This window comes from Asparagus officinalis, chromosome 9, assembly GCF_001876935.1.
Source record: "Asparagus officinalis chromosome 9, Aspof.V1, whole genome shotgun sequence".
In the NCBI taxonomy this organism is placed as follows: domain Eukaryota; kingdom Viridiplantae; phylum Streptophyta; class Magnoliopsida; order Asparagales; family Asparagaceae; genus Asparagus; species Asparagus officinalis.
The window spans coordinates 31,224,244-31,240,554 of record NC_033802.1 but is presented as its reverse complement, the minus strand read 5'-3'; positions in this window follow the sequence as shown (position 1 = coordinate 31,240,554).

Here is a 16,311-nt window from a genome sequence, read left to right as displayed (position 1 = left end):
GTTAATTCTTTTTACTGCCTTAGTATGTTGAGCGGTCCAAGGAGAATGATTTTTTTTAGCCTATTATATAAGATGGCTGTGTCTTGAGCTAGATTTTTATAATAATCAGCAACATAGTTTAAGGCACCTAAAAACCGTTGTAATTGTTTTATATCCGTAATTTCATCAGGAAATTTAGAAGCAAATTCTATACTTCTATCAATAGGTATAATTGTTTCTTTATGAATATTGTAACCTAAAAACCTGACTTGAGTTTGGAAAAGTTTTATTTTTGGGGCAGATATGGCTAACCCATTTTTATTGCTAAATGTCAAAATATTTCTAGATGTTTTATATGTTGATCAAAAATTTGAGAAAAGATTAAAATATCATCTATATATGATAGGATGGAGTCAGTATAAGGAATAAATATGTCATTCATAATATGTTGAAATTCTGATGGGGCATTTTTTAGTCCAAATGGTATTATGTTCCATTCATAATGCCCAAATGGTACAACAAAGGCAGTTTTATATCTGTCTTTTTCTTCAAATTGGATTTGCCAATATTCTGACTTTAAGTCAAAATTTGAAAATATCTTTTCATAATGAATGCGGTTTAATAAGTCTCTTTTATTAGGAATGGTGTATCTAATCCATTTAAGGACAATGTTTAAAGGTTTATAATTAATTAATAGGCGAGGGATTCCTCTTTCTTGCTCGACAGCATTATTAACATAAAATATTGTGCAACTCCAGGGAGAATATGATTTTCTTATTAATTTTTCTCCATAAGAGAATTTATTTCTTTTTTACATAAGTATAAATATTCTTTATTCATCTGACATGGTCTAGATTTTGTTGGAATTTCTTTTTTATTAAAAACCATCTATATATGGTAATAAAACAATATGTTTCTTTCTATTCCAGAAAGTATTAGGTAAATCATTGCATATGGTGAGTTTAAATTTATTTTCTATTTGAGTTATTAACTCTTTTTTATTTTTTATTTGTTCTTCCATTTGAACAAATAATACTTCTTCTTTAAAATTAATTTGATTTTCTTTTAAAATTATATCCTTTACTTAGTTTAATAAACGAGTTTGAGGGTCAGTTATAAACTCAAAAGTAATTTTTTTATCTTTATAATTAGCTTTAATGCCTTGGATATATATTTGATGAATATGCATTATTTTGTGTAAGAAAGGGATTCCTAAAATAACATGTTGTGATAATTTTTTTACTAAGACGCAAGGTATAGAGATACATATACCTTGTACACATATATGTGCATTTGGTAATTTATATCGAACATCTAATTGATGTCCACTTGCACCGTGTTTGTTGGAAAATTTGTTATAAGAAAATGAAATGAAATAATTGAATTTGATTTATTCTTTCTAACTGCTTAGAAAAATAATGTTTATAACTCTCTCAAACTTAATTACAATTCGAATTTTCTGATTACAAAAGAGAAGAGAATTGATGCGAATTCTCTCCTTTGTTTAAGTTTGGGTTCTTCACAGTGGCGATGGAGTGCCTCCCTCGAATGCTTGCGTCGAGTTTGCTTACCGTTAACGATCCGAACAACTAGTTGGAACAGTTAACTTGCGTGACAAGTTTGAAGAGAACTCTTAACGAGTTTATAAACTCAGGATGAGTTTAAACTCTGTGAAAAGAGTTATCTTTTGAACCAAGTGTTCGGTTAATTAGCCAAGTACGAAGATTCCTTGTTGCTGATGAATGCTCCAAGTTCTTCTTGTTGCCAAGAATTTCTCTCTAGCCGATCTCTTGATGAGTTTGAAACTGATTTTCTCAACCAATTTCTGAACTGAAATCTGAACTAAATTCCCCCAACTGAACCTCAGAATTCGATGATGAAAAAAAAGATCCCCCATTGAACTAATTTTTTAGTTATTTATAGAGGATTAAGGGGTATAACTACCTTCTTAATTCGCTCCTAAGTGTGTGAGAATCCCCTAGATTGTGGGAAACGGTTTTAAAACCGTTCAACTCACGTTGAATGAGTCAAAAACGACCAGTTTGGCGTTCTGGGTCTTAACTTTGCATCTCAGAACTGAGACGCGGAGTTCAGCTTCTGCCAAAAATTAAGAACAAATGCAGGGGTCGCCTGTGTTCTGAAATCATGAACGCGAGAATGAACTCTGCGTTTCTTAGAAGTAGTTGTTGATTTGCAACTTCTTCAATTGAAGCGTCTGCAAGGACCGTTGTTTCGTAATCTTAACCTTAGCTAGTTAGGGGTGTGAGAGCTGTCAGATTGTAACTCTCACGGTTGATTGTGAAGGCTACTAAATTATAATTATCATCAGTCGTCAGAAAGATTGTTGAATTGTAACCTCTCTCGATCTACGTGAAAATCCTCTATTTGTAGCTTTCGGGAAAGTCGTCTGATTGTTACCTTTTTTTGTCGAGATGCTAATGTAGAAGGCGTCAAATTGTAACTTCTATCATTAAAGTTTGGTAGGGACCAACTATCTGTTATGATTTTTAGACAACCTATAGAACCCCCTCTAAAGTTTTTAAAAGTTCGTTGTTGACTGGGACAAATTTTTGAAATACTTTGGATCTCCCAGCTTGTTGAATGATTGTTCACTCCGTCTGATTTGAATACATTGCAAACTTGATTGTTGGGAATATAGTTGTGCTTCCTTAAACCAAACAAGATAATTTTTGTGCGTTGACGACAATGAATTTAGTCAAACAAGCTAAAGCCTAAGTCATCGTTGTTAAACCAAACAAGGTAACTTTTGTGTCTTGATGACAATTGTTGGATCCTAGAGGGGGGGTGATTAGGGTCAAGAGGCTCTAATATGCAATAAAAAACAAACACAAGCAAACCACAAAACAGTAAAGCAATTAAAGTAAGAGAGATAGAGTTAGGAGTTCGTTATCCTTGACGCGCGATGTGTTAACGAGGTTCGGCCCTCTGGCCTACGTCCCCACTCCCCACTCTCGAGGAGAAATCCACTACACACCTAGTTTGGAAGCCGGAACTTCGTCTACACAGCGATCCCACACGATCTCTCTCACTACACAGTTTGATCTCAACAGATCACACTCCCTCACAGTTGATCTACACAGATCTCACTCACAGCAGCAGAAGAAAAGATGCAAGACTCTCTCTCTTTACACAAGCCCCTATAGCAACGAGAAAGAGTACTGAAGCTGGGAAGTGAAACACACACAAAAACAGAGAGAAAACACAGAAACCAGATTTTGAAAATTTTTCTCAGGAAACAGCAGACTCTGGTTTTTGCAAACGTTAGGGCTTCAGGAAGAAGAAGAAGACTGGGGTTATTTATAGAAGGGATTTAATCAATTTAAAACAAAACCCAATCTTCCCAAATAGGATAGTAATCTCCTTTTCAGACCCTTATCTCAGACTGTGCCAAACACAGTTAAGTGTAAGCACAGTTAACTAGGTAAATGACCGTTTGAAAAAATCGCGGTTGACTGAAGGAAAATTCGGTCGTCCGAAATAATACTTCGGTCGACCGAAAAATCACGTCGGTCGACCGACCGAAAAATTCGGTCGACCGCGAGCTGCTTCGAAAACTTGGAAAACAAACAGAACCACACGATCGACCGATTAGAAAATCGAGATTTCGGTCGACCGTACAGGTCGACCGACGACCTCTCTGGAAAATAGTGAGGAAAGGTGATGGGAGCGGTCGACCGGACCGGTCGACCGCTTTCTGACATTTTGTAGAAAATAGTTTTTGACCAACTTTAAATATTTGCAAAATATTTATTTGACCTCTGAAAAATCTAAAACTTTGTAAAATATTTTTAATACTAAAAACAAACTGTTTGGAAAAAGAATTTTGCAGATAGGTCCTCGGACCGGTCGACCGCTTTCTGACATTTTGTAGAAAATAGTTTTTGACCAACTTTAAATATTTGCAAAATATTTATTTGACCTCTGAAAAATCTAAAACTTTGTAAAATATTTTTAATACTAAAAACAAACTGTTTGGAAAAAAAATTTTGCAGATAGGTCCTCATACTTGTGAAAAATAGTATTTTGTGAAAAACGCTTAAAAACATAAGTATGAAATCGTGTGTGTGATTCCCAATAGCTTCAAGTAAAATCAGTAACTCTTTGCCTATGGCCTCCTCCTCCTTTGGATATCTTCGTTGTAGCATATATTCCATCCATCCTCCATTAATGGCACTAACGAGCTTGACAAATGAATTTACTACATTTATACTCAATAAGCCATTAGTACCGATAATGGTGGTTGTAAGAACATCATCAAAACATAAGGGCTAACAATCTCCCCCTTTTTGATGATGACAACCAACCATTATATAAGAGCAAAAATAAAATAGCTTATAGATAGGTGCTCCCCCTATCTATGAGCTCCCCCTAAATATATGCAACAAATGAGGAGATTTCTCTCCCCCTTTGTCACCATCAAAAATGGGGTAAAGAGAAATGCCAAATGCAAAATGCAACTAATCAAGCAAGCAATGTAGAACTTTCACATAGTGCATAAGCCCAAACCATTTCTTATGCGACAAAAATCATCCTCTCCAAGAGGCTTAGTAAATATATCCGCTAGTTGAGATTTGGTGTCAACAAATACTAGGGATACATCTTGTCGCTCTACATGATCGCGTAAGAAATGATGGCGTACATCAATATGTTTAGTTCTAGAATGCAAAACCGAATTTTTGGAAATATTTATAGCACTTGTGTTATCACAAAAGATTTTAATATTTTGAAAATTCAAATCATAGTCAACTAAACTTTGTTTCATCCATAAAACTTGAGCACAACATAAGCCGGCGGCAATGTATTCCGCTTCCGTAGTGGACAATGCAACACAATTTTGTTTCTTGGAAGCCCAAGAAACAAGGGAATTTCCTAAGAATTGGCATGTTCCACTAGTACTCTTGCGATCTACCTTACATCCGGCAAAGTCGGCATCACAAAAACCATATAAATCAAAAGTGGTGCTTTTTGGATAAAACAAACCAAGGTTAAAAGTTCCATTAACATACTTAATGATCCTTTTAACCGCAATTAAATGAGATGCTTTTGGAGAAGCTTGAAAACGTGCACATGCACATACACTAAACATGATGTCGGGTCTACTAGCGGTGAGATAAAGAAGACTACCTATCATACCTCGGTATAGTTTTTGGTCCACATCTTCACCACTCTCATCCGCATCAAGCTTAACACTAGTACTCATGGGAGTAGGCGCATGCTTAGAATTCTCCAACTTGAATTTCTTCACCAATTCCTTCGCATACTTGCTTTGTGAAATGAAGATCCCATCCTTAGTTTGCTTGACTTGGAGCCCGAGAAAGAATGTAAGCTCTCCCATCATACTCATCTCAAAGTGATCCTGCATTACTTTAGAAAATTCCTTGCACAAGGATTCATTAGTAGCACCGAAAATGATGTCATCCACATATATTTGAACTAAAATGAAATCATTTTTCCTTTTTCTCACAAAAAGTGTGTTATCAATTGTTCCTTTTGAAAAACCATTTTCAATAAGAAAACTAGAGAGGCGAGCATACCAAGCCCTAGGAGCTTGTTTCAACCCATATAAAGCTTTTTGTACCCGGTAAACATGATTAGGAAAAGCATGATCTATAAAACCGGGGGGTTGCTCAACATACACTTCCTCTTCTATAAAACCATTTAAGAAAGCACTTTTGACATCCATTTGAAATAGTTTGAAATTTTTAAAACTAGCAAATGCCAAAAACATCCTAATAGATTCCAACCTTGCAACCGGTGCAAAGGTTTCATCATAGTCTATGCCCTCCTCTTGATTGTATCCTTGGGCAACCAAACGAGCTTTATTTCTAGTTACAATGCCATGTTCATCAAGTTTGTTTCTAAAAACCCATTTTGTACCAATAACACTAGCATTGTTAGGTCTAGGAACTAACTTCCAAACTTCATTTCTTTGAAAATTGTTTAATTCTTCATGCATAGCCAAAACCCAAAACTCATCATTTAAAGCATCATTAACCTTTTTAGGTTCTAGTTGAGATAGAAATGCAACATTACCACATTCACTCAAGGCTTTTGAGCGAGTTATAACTCCTTTTGAAGGGCTCCCAATGATTTGTTCCTTTGGGTGGTTTGATGTGAATTTCCAAGCTTTTGGTGGGTCAACTTGTTCTTGAGCATTGGTGCTATCCACATCCTTTTGAGCTTCTATAGAGGGAGTGTCATTGATTTGCAACAAGTCCAATCCTCCCTCAATATCATCATCATCATCTTTCCTAGGCAACACAACTTGAGAGCCAACATTAGTCTCATCAAAAGTAACGTTTATAGACTCTTCAACAACGAGGCTTCGTTTATTGAAGACCCTATAAGCCTTACTTCGAGGTGCATAACCCAAGAAAATACCAACATCAATTTTGGAATCAAATTTATCATGGTGATCTTTTGTATTTAAGATAAAACATTTGCAACCAAAAACACGAAAATAACCAATGAAAGGAGTTTTTCCATAATAAAGTTCATAAGGAGTTTTCTTAAGCTTTGGTCTAATCAAAACACGATTTAAAACATGGCAAGCCGTATTGACAGCTTCCGCCCAAAAGTATTTTGGCAAATCAAATGAGTTTAACATAGTACGTGCCATCTCTTGTATGGTACGATTTTTCCGTTCAACAACACCATTTTGTTGTGGTGTTCTAGGAGCAGAAAACATATGAGTTATACCATGATGAGCACAAAAATCATAGAAAAATTCATTTTGAAATTCACCACCATGATCACTTCTTATTTTAACAACTTTCAAATCCTTTTCATTTTCAATTCTTTTAACATGATTAGCAAATTCTTCAAAACAATCATTTTTCTTTGCAAGAAATATTGTCCATGTAAAACGAGAAAAATCATCAATAATCACAAAAACATAGTGTTTGCCTCCAAGAGAGGTAACACGCATAGGACCAAATAAATCAAGATGAAGTAATTGCAAGGGTTTAGAAGTCGATACCTTATGGATAGATTTGAAAGAAGACTTTGTTTGTTTACCTTTGGCACAATCCTCACAAATTGTATCTTTTATGAAGTGCAAGCTAGGTAGCCCTTTCATAAGATTCTTCTTAGACAATTTTGATATTAACTCCATATTTGCATGTCCAAGTCTCTTGTGCCAAATCCAAGGATTTTCATCAATTGCCGCAAGACACTTCACATCTTGATTCACTAACTCATTCATCTCAAAAATGTAAACATTAGACTTGCGATTTGCAATAAAAACAATTTTTCCATCCATACTAATGATGCATTTATCCGGTTTAAAAGAAATATCAAAACATTTATCACTTAATTGGCTAATGCTAAGAAGATTATGATTCAAGCCATTTACTAAATAAACATCTTTAATAATGGGTGAGGGTTTCTTACCAATAGAACCGATACCAATGATTTTATCTTTCTCACCACCACCGAAGGAGACATTGCCTCCTTCAATCCTTGATAGGGTTGCAAATAACTCTTTGTTGCCCGTCATATGATGTGAGCAACCACTATCAAGGTACCACATCTCCTTACGTCGTTGCCGTGACGTTCCCTACAAAAGAAGAAGATGAAGGTGTAGTAGTTTTAGGTACCCATGTCTTGGGTCCTTGGTGGTTAGTAGTCTTGGTACTTTTGGGTACCCATATCAAACCATAAAAATCTTCATTGTCTTTAATTCTACAATGAGTAGAAATGTGTCCATGTCTCATACAATAGGTGCATACAAAATTTCTTTTGTATGTACGAATGTTAGAACCATGAAACCTATTTCTACCATGGTGATTGTAGTTGGCATAAGCATGAGTGGGTCTAGTCCTACAACCCTCAATTTCTAGTCTTTCAATCTTTGATCTTAATTGCTTGTTCTCAAAATCGAGATCTCCAAGCAATTCATCTTTTAGAGCAAGAGAGGTTGTTAGTTGTTCTAGCTTAATATCACAAGAGGCATGCAATTTTTTGAAAGAAGAGTATTCTTTAGACATTCTTTTAAATTCAAAGTTCAACTCTTCCTACAATGAGTAGAAATGTGTCCATGTCTCATACAATAGGTGCATACAAAATTTCTTTTGTATGTACGAATGTTAGAACCACGAAACCTATTTCTACCATGGTGATTGTAGTTGGCATAAGCATGAGTGGGTCTAGTCCTACAACCCTCAATTTCTAATCTCTCAATCTTTGATCTTAATTGCTTATTCTCGAAATCAAGATCTCCTAGCAATTCATCTTTTTGGCATAAGCATGAGTGGGTCTAGTCCTACAACCCTCAATTTCTAGTCTTTCAATCTTTGATCTTAATTGCTTGTTCTCAAAATCGAGATCTCCAAGCAATTCATCTTTTAGAGCAAGAGAAGTTGTTAGTTGTTCTAGCTTAATATCACAAGAGGCATGCAATTTTTTGAAAGAAGAGTATTCTTTAGACATTCTTTTAAATTCAAAGTTCAACTCTTCTAAAGCCATAGCTATGTCACATTGCATATAAAAAGATTCACTTTCAGCCTCGGATATTACCTCATGTTCATTTGCCATGAAACAAACATTTGGATCATGAAGAGCAAGTTTGGCTCCTTCTTCATCACTATCCGAGTCACTTGGTTCGGATTCTTCCCATCCGGCATACATAGCCTTCTTCTTCTTGTACTTCATGTACTTTTCTTTGAGCTTGGGGCAATCCTTAGCGATGTGACCCGGTTCATTGCATTCAAAACATTTACCTACACGAGAGGAAAACTTGTTGTTAGATCAAGGGTTAAATTTTTTGTTCATTTTTATAAGTCTAGAGATTCTTCCAGAGAGATGAGCCACTTCTCTAGAAAAATCGACTTCACTCTCCGACGACGAAGATGAGTTGTCACTAGCTCCTTTGAGAGCTATGGTCTTCAACTTTGGTGACGGCTCCTCAACTTCACGTGATGGCACTTCCTCCTTCTCCTTCCCCTTGAGCTTCTTCTCATGCACTTTGAGCTTTCCGATGAGACTATCAAGAGCTAAGGTAGTGAGGTCATGAGCTTCCTCAATGGCCGTAGCCTTGGGCTCCCATGCCGGAGTCAATGAGCGAAGTATCTTGTAGTTCATCTCTTGAATGGATAATTGCTTATCTAGACCATGTAATTCATTGATGATATTAGTAAAACGGGAAAACATAGCATCAATGGATTCATTAGGAAGCATTTTAAATAGCTCATAATCATGCATGAGTCCACTAATCTTAGATTCCTTAACTTGGGGTGTTCCTTCATGTGTGACACATAATTTTTGCCAAATTTCGTATGCGGTTGCACACGTGGAAACCCTATTGTATTCATTGGGGGAAAGACCACAGATTAAGGCGTTCATGGCCTTAGCATTGAGATTGGCAAGGTGCCTTTCATCATCGGACATGTTCTCAACTTTGGACTTCTCTACATATTTCTTTTCTATGAGCCCTAGGATGTCAAGATCAATGCAACGAAGGTAAATTCTCATCCTAGCCTTCCAATAAGCAAAATTGGTCCCTGTGAAGAGAGGTGGTCTAGTGGTGGATTGTCCTTCCAACATATGCATATTCAAAGAGGCCTCCATTAGATCTTTTCTCTAAGGTTGTTAAACCAAAAACTGATATAGAGACCAAGCTCTGATACCAATTGTTGGACCCTAGAGGGGGGGTGATTAGGGTCAAGAGGCTCTAATATGCAATATAAATTCAGCACAAGCAAAACACAAAACAAAATGCGATGAAAGTAAGAGAGATAGGGTTAAGGAAGAAGAAGAAGACTGGGGTTTTTTATAGAAGGGATTTAATCAATTTAAAACAAAACCCAATCTTCCCAAATAGGATAGTAATCTCCTTTTCAGACCCTTATCTCAGACTGTGCCAAACACAGTTAAGTGTAAGCACAGTTAACTAGGTAAATGACTGTTTGAAAAAGTCGCGGTTGACTGTAGGAAAATTCGGTCGTCCAAAATAATACTTCGGTCGACCGAAAAATCACGTCGGTCGACCGACCGAAAAATTCGGTCGACCGCGAGCTGCTTCGAAAACTTGGAAAACAAACAGAACCACCGTCGGTCGACCGGCACGGTCGACCGATTAGAAAATCGAGATTTCGGTCGACCGTAATAGTGAGGAAAGGCGATGGGAGCGGTCGACCGGACCGGTCGACCGCTTTCTGACATTTTGCAGAAAATAGTTTTTGACCAACTTTAAATATTTGCAAAATATTTATTTGACCTCTGAAAAATCTGAAAGTTTGTAAAATGTTTTTAATACTAAAAACAAACTGTTTGGAAATTTTTTTTTGCAGATAGGTCCTCATACTTGTGAAAAATAGTATTTTGTGAAAAACGCTTAAAAACATAAGTATGAAATCGTGTGTGTGATTCCCAATAGCTTCAAGTAACCTCAGTAACTCTTTGCTTACATTCTAGCACTAGAGAGAAAAAACAAAAGAAAGCTAATATCCTCATATATAAAGAACAATACTTGAGCTTTGATATAGCTTGAATCGGATGAAGCTTGTATTCGAATTTGTCGTTCTTAAAATAACGTTGCTTCATCTCTTGGCCTCCTCCTCCTTTGGATATCATCGTTGTAGCATATATTCCATCCATCCTCCGTTTATGGCACTAACGAGCTTGATAAATGAATTTACTACATTTTCACTCAATAAGCTATTAGTACCGATAATGGTGGTTGTAAAACATCATCAAAACATAAGGGCTAACAACAATGAACTTAGTCAAACAAGCTAAAGTCCAAGTCATCTTAGTCAATGCAACAAGAGTGATAGTGACAGTGAATTTGTTTGGATCGTTGACGTACTCCTTCAACTTATATGGAGGTGTATTCAATGTCAACAACACCAGTCATAAGATTCTTGTAGGCATTGATGAACATCCAATGCGCAGCCGCGGGAGTTAAGTGATAAGAGAGTCGATGATAGCGAAGCCACCATAGAAACAACAACTACAAATTTGTCAATAAGGTCTTCTTCAGTGAAGTTGAGCGCCTTTTGGCTTTGTTAATCTTGGTTGGAATGTTAAGCTAATTAGAGGGATGAGTTGCGTGACAGATTGAGCTCGATAGTTTCAGCATTATTAATTATAGCCTGCCTATACTCATCCAAGAGGCTGCATAGTTTCTTGTTATAGGCCAGTTTGTTCTCAGCCTTTGTCACCTTGATGGTCAATGTTAGCTTCTCTTTATTTATTTGAAGCTATGTCATAGCCTTGGTCGTTGAAATGTTCGTTTTGTGACGCTAAAACACACCAGTGAGCTTTGTGCTTGAGCGTTAAGACGCATGGTTGAATTCTGCATTCAGAAGTTCAACCAACTTTAACACGAACGCAGAGGCTGTGTTTGGCAGGATTCTAGCATAGAATCTCGTCCTGATTTGACCAAGGTTTTAAATGTCGGTTATCAAGGATTTATCGGACGGTCAAAATCCTTATCGGATAGCGAAAATCGGGGATATATCAGGGATAAGTAGTAATTATCGGAGTAATATACTAGCAAATAATAAACAAACATAAGCTTGAAAAAAATATAATGTTAGTCAAAATGGAATAATAAACAAACATAAGCTTGAAAAAATATAATGTTAGTCAAAATGGAATAATAAACAAGCAAATAATAAGATAACATCAAGAATGAAGAACCATCTACGCATCTACATAATTATTGTTTAATCATGAGATTCATAAACTAACTTACTACAATCATATTTAGTAGTTATGAGTTATTATCAATATCCATAAACAAACATAAGCTAATCACCAATCAACCAAGTTCCAAAAGCAACAAATAGTTCATATATTTGTAAACATTCAAAGAGCAAATCCAAAAGAAAGTAAAAGCTCCCAAATCCTACTTATCGGCTGATAAAGCCGATATTTAGAGCCTACTTGTCGGCCGATAAGTGCCTTTATCGTCGATAACTCGCCGATAAACCACAAAAAACAATAACCGATTAAAAATCCTACTTATCCTAGCGGAAAGCTCCCAAATCCGATAACTCGACGATAATATCGGATTATCGGCCGATATTTAAAACCATGGATTTGACAGCTTGCAGGTATCTATAAATAGACCGCTGGGGTTAAATTCAGAGTCATTCGAATCTTTCTCTTTCTTCTCTGAAATATTTCAACGAAAGATTTTAATTTTAAACTTTGGTGAGCCCTATTCATCTTCTTCCTCGAGCGATATCAATGGCACCTAGGAAGAAAACCGTCTCCCGACCTATCAAGCCCGCTATCACCGCGGCTCGAAGATCGCCATCCACTTTGCCGGCCGATGCTACTGTGACTCAGCCAGGCGCGACGCCGCCTCAATTTCATTTAGTCGGTGGTAAGTGTGACCTTCATGATTGTAAAATTTGCTACGGTAAGTTCTAAATTTTTGAAATAACGAGGAAACTCGTTATGATGATGTAATGTAGGATTGGAATTCTATCGTTTGGAATTCGAAACGTGGAATTCAATTTCTGTGTTCATGTTCGCCAATGCAGGATTCAACTTCCTTATTTTGAATTCGCTAACACAGATTTTGACTTCTGCGTTTGAGTTTGCTATCGCAGATGTTAATTTATGCGTTGAAATTTGCTAACACAGATGTTGACTTCTGCGTTTAAGTTTGCTATCACAGATGTTGACTTCTGCATTTAAGTTTGCTAATACAGATGTTAACTTCTACGTTTAAGTTTACTAACGCAGATTTTGACTTCTGCGTTTGACTTAGATATCGCAAGATTCGATGTTTGCGTTTGAATTTGCCAACGCAGCATTCAACTTTTTCATTTGAATTGAGTCTTTTTAATTCTGTTTCTGTACTGACTGGTTGCTTTCTTCATTTGCAGTGCGTTATGGCAATGAGACCCTCCCTTTCTGCCATCATTTCGGTCATGAGGGTGGTGTGGATGTAAATATGATCTTTAATCTATACCAGGCACTTTCTGTCTTTCGTATGACTGACAAGGAACATGTCTAGCCGATCACTTAAGCTTCTTCTGGAACTCTGCGAACATTGGCCACGGATGCTAGGTTCGAGAGCCTGAGTAGGAAGTCGTTCGTTAAACCGACGTTTCTTTTTGGAGACTTCATTGATTTCAAAGCAGGAGTCGCTTATGACGGGGACTATAAATGGCTGAGGATGGTTAGAGATCGTCATCTCTTTCTGCCTAATATGGAGAGGATGTTCCCCATGTCATATTTCCAATGTGCTTCAATTCCTCGTCATATGGATTAGGACCTTATCAAGGAAAAAGACAGAGTTGCTATCGGAACTTTAACGTTCTAGGGTGTTCGCACAGTAGGCTATAACAGGTAGATGATGGCTTTGAGACCGTGCTTGTTTACTAAAAAATATCCAGTTGGTGAGGTGGCTAGCCCGGCCAACACCTTTGTCAAACGATTCATGGCTGCGAAAGGGGAATTCCCTACTCAAGTGTTTAGATCCCCCGGTTAGGTTCATTTTTCAGTGATGGGATGGTGGACCCACATGACCAAGTTTGTTTTGGAGGAATTGGATGCTCCTCTTACTCGAGCTGGCTTGAAGACTCCAGTGATGGCTGATAATCACATTTTATTACAGTTTTATACCCTCATTATCTATTTTATATGAATAAATATACCACTAATAACTGTTTTTATGTTTAATTGCAGGTTAATGAAGAATAAATCTCAAATTCCCATCTCTCAACAAAAGGCCCATGATTAAATGAAGAAATGAAGCCAATTGGAAAATCAATTTCCAAATTATCCAAAAGCCCAAGCTAAGAAAAAGAAGAAAAGCCCAAGAAATGCCAAAGCCCAAAATAAATACATGAAGAAATCAAGAAGCCCAAAAGCCCAAGCAAAAGCCCAAAATCCAAGTGCAAAAGCCAATAGAAGAGGAACTCTGCGGACAGCAAAAGGAGAAGGGCAGGCATCGATGCCTGCATCGATGGCGGCATCGATGCCTGCATCGATACCGACATCGATGCCTGCATCGATGCATCGATACGCTGGGCAGTCTGTTACGAATCTAAGGCTGAAATTTGTTGTTTTTGGATAAGATTTTAATCCAATGGCTCTCATTCACTGATGTTTACTATAAATAGGCGTAGAGAGTGAGGGGTTAGTGGTGTGAAAATTTTGTAAACTCCTTTTGGAGAGGAGGGCTACTCTTAATTGAGAAGGCCTTCCAAAAATTGTAACTTTAGTTGCAATTAATAAAAATAATTTTTTCCTCTTTAAATTTGTTCTTTCTCCTCTTTGTGGAATGATAAGGATGGAGATGAAGAGCAATTTGAAGGTTTGCATTTCTTTTCTCTTTTATTTCTTTTTAGTAATTTCTTTATTATTGCTTATTAGTTAGATTTAAATTCATGCTTGTAGTATAGATTTACTTTCTTGTCTTTTTTATTTTCTTTTTGCACTTTAATTTGTAGAGTAGATTTATTTTTCTTGCATTTAATTTCTGCAATTTATTTTGTAGTTTAGATTTTTATTTTCTTTGTAATTAGATTTATTTCTTGTTCATAGTTTAGATTTTTCTTTTCTTTTTAATTTTGTAATTAGTCTTCTTTTTCTTGTTTTTATTTCTTAAGATGTGAATTTAATTCTTGTAGGAATCTTAGAATTGTATGAAACTAGTCTAATTTCTTTTATATTGTATGAATTATTCTCTTGTACTTAAAATGTTCATGTTTAGGATAATCAACTAGAGAACTAATCGGTAGAAGAAGAATTTGATAATCTATGCTTATCTTAAATGGTTTGATAGGTTATGCTTATGAATTCTAGGATTATTATCATGTTGTTGTTCTTATCATGAATAGTAATTTTAGCTTAGATGATAATTTGATAGGTTACACTTTCCTTAAATGGTTTGATAATCTATGCTTAATAAATCTAAGTTGAAATATGATAAAAAGAGAATAGTTTATATTTTGTAATTGAAATTGGTTAGTGGATTATATTCTAGATTTCTTACCTCTTTTGAATCCTTCATCTTAACTTTCTTAAATTTTCTTTTCATTTTTGGTTTTATTTCTTGATTTTATTAATTCATATTTCTTGCCTTGTGATTTCATTTATTCTTTAATTCTTCCTTCTCTCCTCTAAAATTCAATTTATTACCTCTTGCATATAAATCAAAACAACCACTCATACAATCACACTTATTCTTTATTCCTAATTGTCACGCACAAAATATAAGAACCAAGTTTAATAATCTCTTAAAATCACCTTCTTCGTGGGATCGATATCTTTTTATACTATAACTTGATAAATTGTGCACTTGCAATTTTGGTACATAATTATGCCGCATCAAGTTTTTGGCGCCGTTGCCGGGGAAGGTGCTAAAATAGGATTTTATTAACTTGATTCTTTAACTTGTGTATTTTTCTTGTGAAGGAACCGCTTGGAGCTTGAAAATCTTGGATTGAAGATCAAGAATTTGGAGCATTGCTTTCGGGTAAGTCTTCTTTCTAGTTTTCAATTCCACCCTCTTTAGCTAGCTTCACAATTAGAGACAATTAGGATTTAAAAAAAAAGATTTTATTTTTGTTGACCATAATAAAATTCATCTTCTCACATTTGATTATTATTGACCATAATTAAAAAAAAGATTTTCTTTTTATCATCCTTTTTAGTCGCTTTTAATTTCTAGGGTTGCATTTCATATAGTGTAGGAATTCACCAAAGTGATTGTAGCACTTGATTTGGCACACACTTAAAACATTCTTAAGGGCAAAACCCCAATCAAGATAAGGTAAGGGATTTCATCACCCTTTCCTTAGCCCACAAATCACTAATTCCTCACTTCACAAATCCAAGCCTTCTAAAACTCATTAGACGTTGGCCCCTAAGGATTCGAGCTCAATAAGGAACAAGAAATCCTTAAGTGAACGGTTTAAGTTTTCTCAGAATAGTTGGTGTCTAAGGCAAGGTTTAGGGGTTGCGTAAAGCGCTCCGCAAGGAAAGAGGTACTTAATTGATCTTTGATCACCCTCTAGTACTATCCTTACCTGGCTAACTACCTGGGTAAAACTTTGATCTTTTCACTGTAGGAATTTTTGGTTAGGAGCTGGTCTAGTGGAGTTAGGCTAAACCCTAGAGTTAGAGTTGATTGAAAAGTGATTGCCTTGATTTGTTTTAGTTAGGATTTTTCTTTTTCTTTATCTTCTCATATTAAAAAAAAACTAATTTTCTTTCTTCTTTCCTTTATAAAAAAAAAACTAAATTTCTTTCTTTCCTTAAAAAAAAAACTAATTTTCCTTAAAAAAAAACTAATTTTCTTTCTTTCTTTCCTTAAAAAAAAACTAATTTTCTTTAAAAAAAAAA